Source organism: Electrophorus electricus, chromosome 3 (genome assembly GCF_013358815.1).
Source record: "Electrophorus electricus isolate fEleEle1 chromosome 3, fEleEle1.pri, whole genome shotgun sequence".
Taxonomy (NCBI): Eukaryota; Metazoa; Chordata; class Actinopteri; order Gymnotiformes; family Gymnotidae; genus Electrophorus; species Electrophorus electricus.
This window is the reverse complement of record NC_049537.1, coordinates 28430729-28441931: the sequence shown is the minus strand read 5'-3', so window position 1 is coordinate 28441931 and position 11203 is coordinate 28430729.

Genomic DNA, 11203 nt, shown 5'->3' with positions numbered 1-11203 from the left:
ACATTTCCACACTGCCGAGGAACTGTAGACACATTTCCCAGGATTTGTTCTGCTGTCCGTGGTCCTGAAATTTTTTTAAACTCCTGCTTAAATATTGCTTCAATGCTGCCATGAATAAGGAATGGTACCAAAACATCCTCCAAGAGCAACTTCTCCCAAAGATCCAGGAGCAATGTGGTGGTCAACAATGCGGCGTCATGTCACAAGGTAAAAGTGATAACCAAGTGGCTTGGTGAACAAGACATTGAAATTTTGGGTCCATAGCCAAGAAATTCCCCAAATCTCAATGCCATTGAGAACCTGTGGTCAGTCCTCAAAAAGAGGGCGGACAAACAAACACACAGAAACTGTGATCAACTCCAAGCACTGATCAGGCAAAAATGAATTGCTATCAGTCAAGATTTTGCCCAGAAGCTGATATCCAGCATGCCAAGGTGAACTGCAGAAGTCTTAAAAAGAAGGGTCAAGACTGTGCATATTAAGTCTTTGCTTAAACTGGATGTATTTGTCAATAAACAGTTTTAAAAATGTATAAATGTTTATAATTGTACTTCACTGTGCAATATAAACATCTGACAAAAAAAAAACAAAACAAAACTGAGGCAGTAAACTGTTAAAAAAACAATTTGTCAGTCTCAACTTTTGGCCACAACTGTACACACTCTTTTAAAATGACTAAATCTCTTTCCCTCTCTTTCTCTCTTTAAAATGATTAAATCTCTCACCCACTAGACATCTACCTCTGAGAGGCTTGTCTCCATTCAGCCGCTCTCGGGCAATTACAAACCGTCTTTGTAATTTTGTCTTGTGGTTAATGTGGCTTGTGAGTGGCGCTGCACAGGTCGATCTTTTGCGCAGGACTTTCCTCCACGCAAGAAGGCTGACCCGACCTCCTGGCAGACCTGGGCCAGGAGACCGCTGTCTGTGTGAACACTCACGACGAGAGGCTGATAACGGGAAGTGCGTTCCACGTTCCGGCAGCCGAAAGCCGCTGGACCGGTCTGCTGTTCCCTACCGCGCTTTCATAACGTATCTCCCTACAACAGGACACCAGGGGGCCATTTAATGTAGCTTCGAAAAGAAACATTTCGTAATGAAATGATAACGTTAATCAGCCGCATGTCTTGAGAAACACTGAAGAGAGCCTTAAAAGAGGAAGATCTGCTGTGCGCTAGAAAAGTCCCTGCTAACCATGCACAAATTCTAATCAGCTCTTAGATGTGACGCCTGGGGGCTTTTCCTCACGGTAAGCACGCTAGAAAATCGACTTATCGTATCTTTTTAAGCTCATATATAAAAAAACCCCCACCAGCGCTAGATATTAATATGGCTATACTGTAAAATGTTCTCGGCTGTCAGACTTAGCAGAGACTGGTCTTAGGTACCCAGGGTGGGAATTGACTTTGTGTCGGTGACACACACAGCTTGCAACTGCTGACAGCAGCCTAACTGTAGATTATAAACCTTCAGCACACTATTCACCGCCTACACACCTTGATATGTTTGCTCATGTGTCAAATGCTGCTTGTATGTCTCTCTCTCTCTCTCTCTCTCTCTCTCTCTCTCTCTCTCTCTCTCTCTCTCTCTCTCTCTCTCTCTCTCTCTGGCATGTGGCTTTATGAGTAGGTTCTATTCTCAGCAGTCTTTTTCTTTCCTCACAGAATAATGGTTATTGTTTTCTCTACTATAGAGTGAATTTAGTCATCCGTCATCTGGGCTGATTAGATGAACATGTCCTGTTGCATCTTTCATTGCCTTTTGTTAACACTTCCTTTATATCCACATTTGAAACCGATCTCTCTCTCTCTCTCTCTCTCACACTCACACACAGTGGCATTCTCTCTGCTTTAACACAATCACCCCTAGTGCAGGCGCACACAGACGAAACACACCTCCTGTCTGTTCGTCTGTCCCCTGGCACCTGTTCCTTCCATCTCTGGCGATGTCCAGCCACGTAAACGGTCCGACTAATGGCCTAACAGTGCCCGAGCGAGACCGAGGCGCCGTCCGGCTACGGCGTTAAGGTCCTTTCAGAGAGAAATAAAGCAGACAATGGCAGCGCTGGCCTACAGTTATCCAGCTCCACCGAGGCCGGCTGAAGAGAAACCTGCCAGGATTGATCTGGGAGTAGAACTCTGCTCCCCCTGTACGCATCAAAGGCTATTATTGGCTTATCGAACAAAAGCAGAAACTTGGAGGGAAAAAAAGAATTGAGGAACACAGAAGACTAAGCATGTACAAATAACGCAGGGTGACGCAACGTTTCTTTTGCCACAGTGCCTCTCCTGCTACCCCTGACTCTAATTTGGTGCTGAAGCAAATTGTGCCTGTGAGGCTACTATGGAAACTACTATGATTGACATGCTGGACTACCAAATCAGCAACGGCTGCAGTGCAGGTTTAACTCTGACTGGATCTCATTCTGCCTGAATTCTGCCATGGTGTCCCCTCCTGTCAAACACGGCTAGTGCAGAATTACATGCAGACTTGGTAATGGAAACAGCATTCCTGGGATGTGTAAGCTTGTAGGAATCACTAGGCTGTGTCCTAAATCAGAACCCTCTGTTACTCCAGAGGAATCACCAGGCTGTGTCCTAAATCAGCCCCAGATACTCCAAGGGAAAGTTACTTTTGAGGCTCCAGAACAACTTTCAAGGACGCTAGGTGTTTTTTTATGGATTCTCTTGCTGTCTCCTGATGGGTGTAGCAGGTTGGCATTGGAACACAGAACATGAAGCTGAGCGCAAACCACACGTGCACTCCGCCTCATAGAGCTGGCAGGTGCCCGAGCCCGGGAGAGCCACACAGCTCCGCGCTCATTTTTCAACGTCACATTTTCCAACGCGCGCGCACACACACACTTTCTCCTGATAATGAACTGCAAAGCCTTGAGCAGTGGTGATGGCATGCAAACTGAAGTGTGTGCACACACAGGCATAGCGTTTGCATCCTGAGCATGCAGTCACGTGAAGCATGCAGTCACGTGACCATCTTGTACCTGTCACGGAGATAAACACAAGCTACGAGGTGCATGTGCACATGCAGTGTCGCATGGAGTGCTACACCGTGGAGTGCTACGCCGTGTGCATTATACATGTGCTCAGCTACCCGTGCACTTTGTACACACAGACATTTGGAAGGATGCATACGTGCACACGCAATCACGCTGACATGTAGATATTTTGTTAGCTAAGGGCAACTGTTTGTAGTTCAATTCCATCATGTTTCTTTAACTCTTTCCATAGATATTCTGTTTCTGTTTCTCATCAGACTTTGAGCAGCAATCCAGCACTAATGCTACTGCACAATCAATCCAGTGCCAGTGTAACACAGGAAGATAGCTATCCCTGTGTGTAACTCAGGATACAGCTATCCCTGTGCTTTAGAATCAGCACAAGTGTAAACAAAACAAACCAAAGAAGTTAACCCTTCTGTTCTAAAGTCTCAGGAATATTATGAAAGCTGTCTTGCAGTGTGAAATCACATCCAGACCTCTGAATCAGGTCTTGAATGTAGTGTAGCAGCCTTTGGTGTTGCTCTCGGTGCGATACTGAGCCTGTTTGGGCTCTTGGACAGGTCCCCAGTGGAACGGAAGGCGTGGCTGTCTGTCTGATGGCTGTCTGATGGCTTTCTCCCTGAGTCTTTCCTGAGCTCCACGCTGGTGGAGCCAGACCCCCCTCCACCCACAAATCCCACTCGAAATCCCGTACACGTTCACATGCACCCAGTGTGCATGGGCTTGGTGCAGGAAAGCCCTGATTTGGCTTGGTTTGCATGCCGGATGCACACACGTTGGCCTGGATGGTGGTTGGGCTCACCACAGCTGCTGAATGGGTTTCTTGATCTGGAGTGAGGCACTCTGTTCTAAGTCACATTGCCTTTTTAATATCTCAAAAGGAGTTTCAAAGGATCAATTCATTTCTTTATAACTACAGGGCAGGTTTTTAATGAAAGAGATGCATTCATTGGACTCTTTTAAAAATCTTAGATATGCGTGCTGTTTATGCTGTGGGTCTCCGGCATTCATTATCCTTATACACTGCTTTTTGGACAGCAACCTCATCGGAGTTCATTATAATCCATAGACAGATGCTCTTAGAATAGTGGAGGCTTACACTGGGGACAGAATTGTTTGCCAAATGCCAATAGACCTTCCTGTCCTAATGGTAAATAGCACAGAGTTTACAGGGTATTGCAGTTTGTTGACAACAACAGAAAAAACCCACTCCAACAGTAATTTCATCAATCCTGACTGCAGATAACAGACTACAAGCACACACACAGTTTTTGCTCATAACCATTAAAGCCATTAAAGATACTGATTGATGTTTGTGTTAATATTTTTGGTGGCAACGATTAACTTCCTCAGACCCCTGCAGTGTCCAGTCATGTTCAACCAAACAACAGACACAAAGCTCACTAATTGATCAGTGATCACCAATTAAGTGAGCGTGAACTCATCTAGTCACTCTGTGTTCTGCTCAAATGCCTTGCACTGTCATCTGAAGCAATAATCTCAATTAGCACATGATTGGGATTGGGAATGATCCCATTTAGCATTTGCAAATATTATCAAAGAGTGGCATGAGTGATTTATACTTGGGAGGATCCATTCTCCAAACATTGTCTCTACAACCCCCCCCCCTCCCCACACACTCACACGCGCACACACACACGCGCACTCACACGCGCACACACACACGCGCACACACACACGCACAAGCAACTTTCATCTTCATCATCCACCCTGTAAAACTGCAAACAGACAGTAGGTTGAAACAAGTCATTGGAGCCTGATGTTTCGTTTACAAAAGCACGCTGGATGGCTTGACACAGAGATAGCGCGTCCTACAGTGTTAGTGGGATCACATCCTCATTATTCCGATGGAAAGATCACAGCCATCCCTTCCTTATTAATACTCCAACCTGTGGGATGCCCAGAGGAAGAGGAATGTTCACTCGGCACCCCACACCCGCTGAAGAGATCAATAACTGAACAGAGAGGCGTAGAAAGAAAGAAAGGGAAAAGAGAGAGAGAGAGAGAGAGAGAGAGAGAGAGAGAGAGAGAGAGAAATAAGTTGACCATTTTCAGTAACTAAGCTTCATTCCTTAGACCATGTAGTTAAGTCTTGGGGTAAAGCGGCTCATAAATATTCATGTGATCTGTGACAATTAACTGCTCCTCTTCAGATAAATATGCAGATGAGGAGGTGTACCCCCATGGAAAAAGAAAAGTGCATGAAGCATTAAGGTACTTCAAGCAGAGTGTTTTGCCTGGTCCCTGATACTATATCTCCAAGTGCAATATTACCATTGCCATTCCACACCATAGAGCCTGTTTACATAAATGAATATTGTGTACAAAGGCTGCAGAGAGATGCACCTTACACACACACACACTCACACACACCCCTCCCGTCACCTATCTGTAATGGACACCACACCTTCACCAATCAGTGTAATAGGATACCCCTGAACCCCAGTCCTTTGATGTGTGCAGCAGGAAAAGGAAGCTGAGCCTAACTCCGGGCTTTCTCTCGGATAGATAGCCCTCCGTCATCGGATTCGGTGTGCTCACACGCTTTAACTCTGTCTCCTGTCAGACAGTAGCGGCCCCCTGTTCACGGCTGCCTGTGCTGTTAGGGCCCTTCTCTCTATAAATGTATTGAAATTGAGTTCATGCCACTTCTGGACCCTTCGCACCCCTGCTTGTCTGATGGCTGTGTTGTATGATTTATGTGTTTCCCACATTCCCGTGACATTTTACCTCCTACTCGAGCAAGCGGAGTGCGTGTGCATGTGCGTGCGCATGTGTGTGTGTGTGTGTGTGTGTGTGTGTGTGTGTGTGTATGTATGCACCCTCACACCTGCACACACACGCACTCTCGCTATGCTACAATCAATGGTGCTTTTTGTCTTCTTACCTGTAAACCTGAGCCCAGTCTGTGGGCTGTAATTGGGCCCAGCAGGCTGTGGGATGTGTGGCTCTGGTCCCTCCCCTGCGGCGGGGCCACGGAACAGACGCGGAGGCTCCGACGTCCAGGCTTGTCCCTGTCGTCCAGGCTCGTCTCTTTTTCTGATCACAAGCTCCATCTCTCTGCCTGCCCGCTCCATGGCTTAGTGCCTGATTTATGAGTGCACGCTGTCTGCCAGCACTGGACAGGGAGTGCTTTCGGGAGGAGCACTGTTTCTATTGATTTGGTCTTCTGGATGGAGGGATGGAGGGGGAGGAGGAGAGGAAAGAGAGGAAGAGAGGAATGAGATATAGCTCGGCTCACGGGAGAGGGGCTCATCCATCTTTGTTGGATGCGACGCGACGGTCCCTTCACCTCGAGAGACGAGGGTGTGCAAAGATGTGTGAAGTTTGTGTGTGTGTGTGTGTGTGTGTGTGTGTGTGTGTGTGTGTGATGTACATCTTAAAATTAAGATGAATAACAAATGAGTTTGTCTATTTGCAATGCATCACAAACCAAAACTGATACCGGTGTCTACTACAGTCACACATGCTTATATATAGTGATGGAATGGTGTGGTATGTCCTACAATCCTCTGGGCCTCCCGTTGCTTCTCAGTAGCTGAGCGCTGATCAGAGACACGGGACACGGGCTCACACGGGCCGGGCTCGCATGGGCCGGGCTCACACGGGCTGCCTTACACTCTGTTTATAGGACAGAGTTTATCACAGTTCTTACTCGAGATTTTGAGATCATACAACAACATGTACCAAAGAACATGTTGCCTAAAGCTTCTCTCTCTCTTCACCTTTCTTCCTCCCTCTCTCACTCTGTCTCTTTACCTCTTTTCTCCCTCTCCCTCTCTCTCCCTCTCTCTGCACACATGCATGCCTTTAAACCACACTGCAGACATTCAATTTGGCCTCATCGTCAGAAACGGCTAACACAGTTTAACCTTTAAAACCCTTGGCCACTTTTCTATGACAGACTCATCCCTAAAAATGCTGCTGTGAGCTCTCACTCTTCTCTCTCTCTCACACACACACACACACACACACACACACACACACACACACACACACACACACACTCACACACACACACACTCACACACACACACTCACACACACACTCACACACACACACACACACACACACACACTCACACACACACACACACACACACACACACACACACACACACTCACACACACACACACACACACTCACACACACACACACACACACACACACACACACACACTCACACACACACACACACACTCACACACACACACACACACACACACACACACACACTCACACACACACTCACACACACACACACACACACACACACACACACTCACACACACACACACACACACACACACACACACACACTCACACACACACACACTCACACACACACACACACACTCACACACACACACACTCACACACACACTCACACACACACTCACACACACACACACACACACACACACACTCACACACACACACACACACACACACACACACACACACACACACACACACACACACACACAAACTGCCTATCACTTCCCACAGCACAATCACATATCCATGTTATAAACACCACAATACCTGAAATATATGCCCTCATAAACAACCCTTATAAAACACAAGGACAAACAAACATTGAAGAGCCAAAGCCAAAGAAAATTCATTGCGTTCACCCCTTTAAACCCCCCCCCCACCCCACCCCACCCCCACCCCACACACACACGCAAAGCAGGAAGTCTTTTCAATTACCCCTGCATTCTCCTGCTGCCCAGCTCTGGTTAACCTGCAGGAATTAATGAGCCACAATCTGATCTCAGATCTGCATTGGACACGTTTGATAAGCAGAATTAAATCTGTGAATGCTCATTCCAAGTGGAAATGTAATTACCTTTGAGTGTGGGCACACGCAAGCAGTCAGGCTGCGTTAACCCAAGCACAAACCTGTTCATCCTCGCGCGGAAAATAACGCCGGCTGACGTACGCCCGCCAGGACGGGTTGTTGGGTTTAGGGTCCACCTGCAATGTGCCTCCTTTATTTGGCTTTGGTTAAGAGTTGGTTACGTGTAATCATTTAGTTTAATGTTCCAGCCCAGTGGGTCTAATGAATTTCAGCATGTTGATTCAAAATCCTCCACTCAGTTTAGAGCTGGTCCTTCATTCACAGATCCACTCAGGAATAATTGGGTGTTGGGGATCATGGAAGAGTCTATTAGCCGTTCCACTTTCTGCAAGGTAGTGGCGTTAAGGGCATCTGTAGGACAGCTTGCAGGACAGCTTGCAGAACACTGATGCAGGAGGAGACATTGCCATAGATTCAGTAAACGTACACTGCAGTAGCAAAATGCAGACTCGTGCTTTTGAAGTGCTTCCACATTATTTAAGAGTCCCTGCAGTGTGGCTGGATTTTAATAGCACGTAAGTACATTTACTTACTAAAGGCACAGTTGCTCTTCAGTTTCAGTCAGCCTATTACTAAATCTTTAATCTTAAGTCATAATATTCAGTAAGTAGATAAAATAAATGTGATTACTGTAATTTATTCAGTAAATACACCGAAACTAATATGAAAGATATGTAGTTTCTTCCAGGAGTGGGGAATGAGAGTCTATACCCAAAGGCAGATTAATATGTGAAAGATTTGATGGATTCACATCTGTGTGTAATATATTTTGGGGTGTCTGTATAGTGGTGTGAACGTTGACACCTCTCACAGTGGTTGTGTTATGGAGGGGTTAGAAGGTTAGTTTACTGTGTGGTAATGACATTAGCAATCAATGCTAACAGCCAATATGTAGGCTAACTTATTTACCTCTGTATACAAGCACATAATTGCATTAAACTTCATTAGACATTAAACATTTCTGTACAAGTAATATGGATATGATGGATGTAATATAGGTGATGTACTGTTTTATATAAGTTGTGCAGATTTGCAAAGAAACTCCAAAGTTTCTTATTTTACTCACCAAATCATTTTCTCTGTTCCTCCTGTTAACAGATCAATAGATTCCATTTTTATTTCGGTTCTGCTCTTCTGAAGCAGAACTCCAAGGCTAACAATGACTACAGCCGAGGAGCAAGAAAAAGGCACTCGAAAGACTGGAGTCACATTCTGATCCACAGGGCCCCCTAGGCAGTGTCCTGGTATTCCCTACACACTAATCACGGAACGCCCTACAACATCACCGTGTGGAGAACATTACGCATGTCACTTTTTTTTCTCACTTTCTCCTGACAGCTGCGCCATTTGGCAGTTCCTTTGTTTGCTAATGTGGCTGGCGAACTACTGAAGTGTAGCCGTGCAAGGCTGACCCTGTGTTTCACGCATTAAATGAATATGGTTGCTGTAGCCAGTATTTACATCTACTAACGTTGGCTAAGTAGACAAAAGATCTCATCCCAACCCATCCCCTCTCAGAGAAGCTCTGTTGTGTTTGTCCTTCAGCTCCTCAAAGGGGATCCCCTGACCTTCCCAGGCCAGCTGGGACACATTGTCCGTCCCTGTGGCGGGGGTTCCTCGGAGGCGCTCGGGGCCGTCCTCGTGAGATGCCCGACCCACTTCAGATGAGTCCTCTGCACACGGAGGAGCCACGACTCTTCCCTGAGCTCCTCTTCCACATCATTGATTTGTTTTCGGCAAAAGTGTGTGAAATATTAATCGTGCTCACACACATAAGTGAACTCTGACACGCTTCTGTTTATTTGCTGCTCTCGGATAACCAACCCGACAGCAGGCTCATCAGGAGACTGATGGGTAAACTTGCGTATCAACTCCCTGTCTAGTAATAAATCAATACACGATACTTCCTGCATAGTTTGAAGTTCCTTCAATCGGAATGTTTTCACTCTCTATGGTTTGGAATCTCCCTTCAAATGCCATAATTCCTTGTGAAGGTCTAATTTGTTTAGGTTTGGTTAAACAATAGGCTAAGATTTAAACATAATTAGTCATTTTAAAGTCACACAGTTGATATGTACCAGGAAACCCAGTGCTGAATTTACCGTCTCCTGTGTATGTATGTCCAGTCTACACAAATGGACATTACAAAGGTTCATTTGCTACCAGTGTTAATTAATTCAACCCCAGCAGTTTTTTCTTATATAATATCTTCTATAATGGTTATTTGCTGCAATTAATACTTAATCATAATATATCATTTACATCTTGATAATTTGTGACTTGATTGTAATTCACCGAACCACATATGTGTACTTGGGATATATGTATAACCCTGAAAATATAAATTAATGAATTTCATATTACATGTTGATTTACATGTTGATGCGGTTGATTGAGTTTTGGTCAACAAATAGCAAGAGAATGCTTTATGAAGCTTGTAAATACTATGATTTTCAGTTGTTGTAAACCAACTTAGCACTCACGACTTTCTCTGTTCTGGATGCAAGTACGGCGTGACTGTAACTGTTGCAGGCAGGTGTGTCAGAGAGTCAACAGGAAGGATGCCACACCCCCGCCATCCCAAAAGTGCTTCTCAGTGATCGCGGACGACCTTGGGGATGTGACATGCTCAAATGGCATGAGATCAGTCAGGAAGAGGACACTCTGGCTCACTGATTCTCACTACTCCAACTTAAAGAATCCCTAAAAAGAATATCTGAGAAAATGATGGAGGACAAAAAGCAGCGTGAGGGATAGAGGCATGTGTGAAAGAGAGAGAGAGAGAGCAAGACAGAGAGAGAGAAGAAAGAGGGAGTGAGGGAGAGAGAGAGAGAGAAGAGAGAGAGAGAGAGGGAGAGAGAGAGAGAGAGCAAGACAGAGAGAGAGAAGAAAGAGGGAGTGAGGGAGGGAGAGAGAGAGAGAGAAGAGAGAGAGAGAGCAAGACAGACAGAGAGAAGAAAGAGGGAGTGAGAGGGAGAGAGAGAGAGAAGAGAGAGAGAACAAGACAGAGAGAGAGAAGAAAGGGAGTGAGAGGGAGAGAGAGAGAGAAGAGAGAGCAAGACAGAGAGAGAAGAAAGGGAGTGAGAGGGAGAGAGAGAGAGAGAAGAGAGAGAGCAAGACAGAGAGAGAGAAGAAAGAGGGAGAGAGAGAGAGAAGAGAGGGAGAGAAGAGAGAGAGAGAGCAAGACAGAGAGAGAGAAGAAAGAGGGAGTGAGAGGGAGAGAGAGAGAGAGAAGAGAGAGAGAGAGCAAGACAGAGAGAGAGAAGAAAGGGAGAGAGAGAGAGAGAGAGAGAAGAGAGTG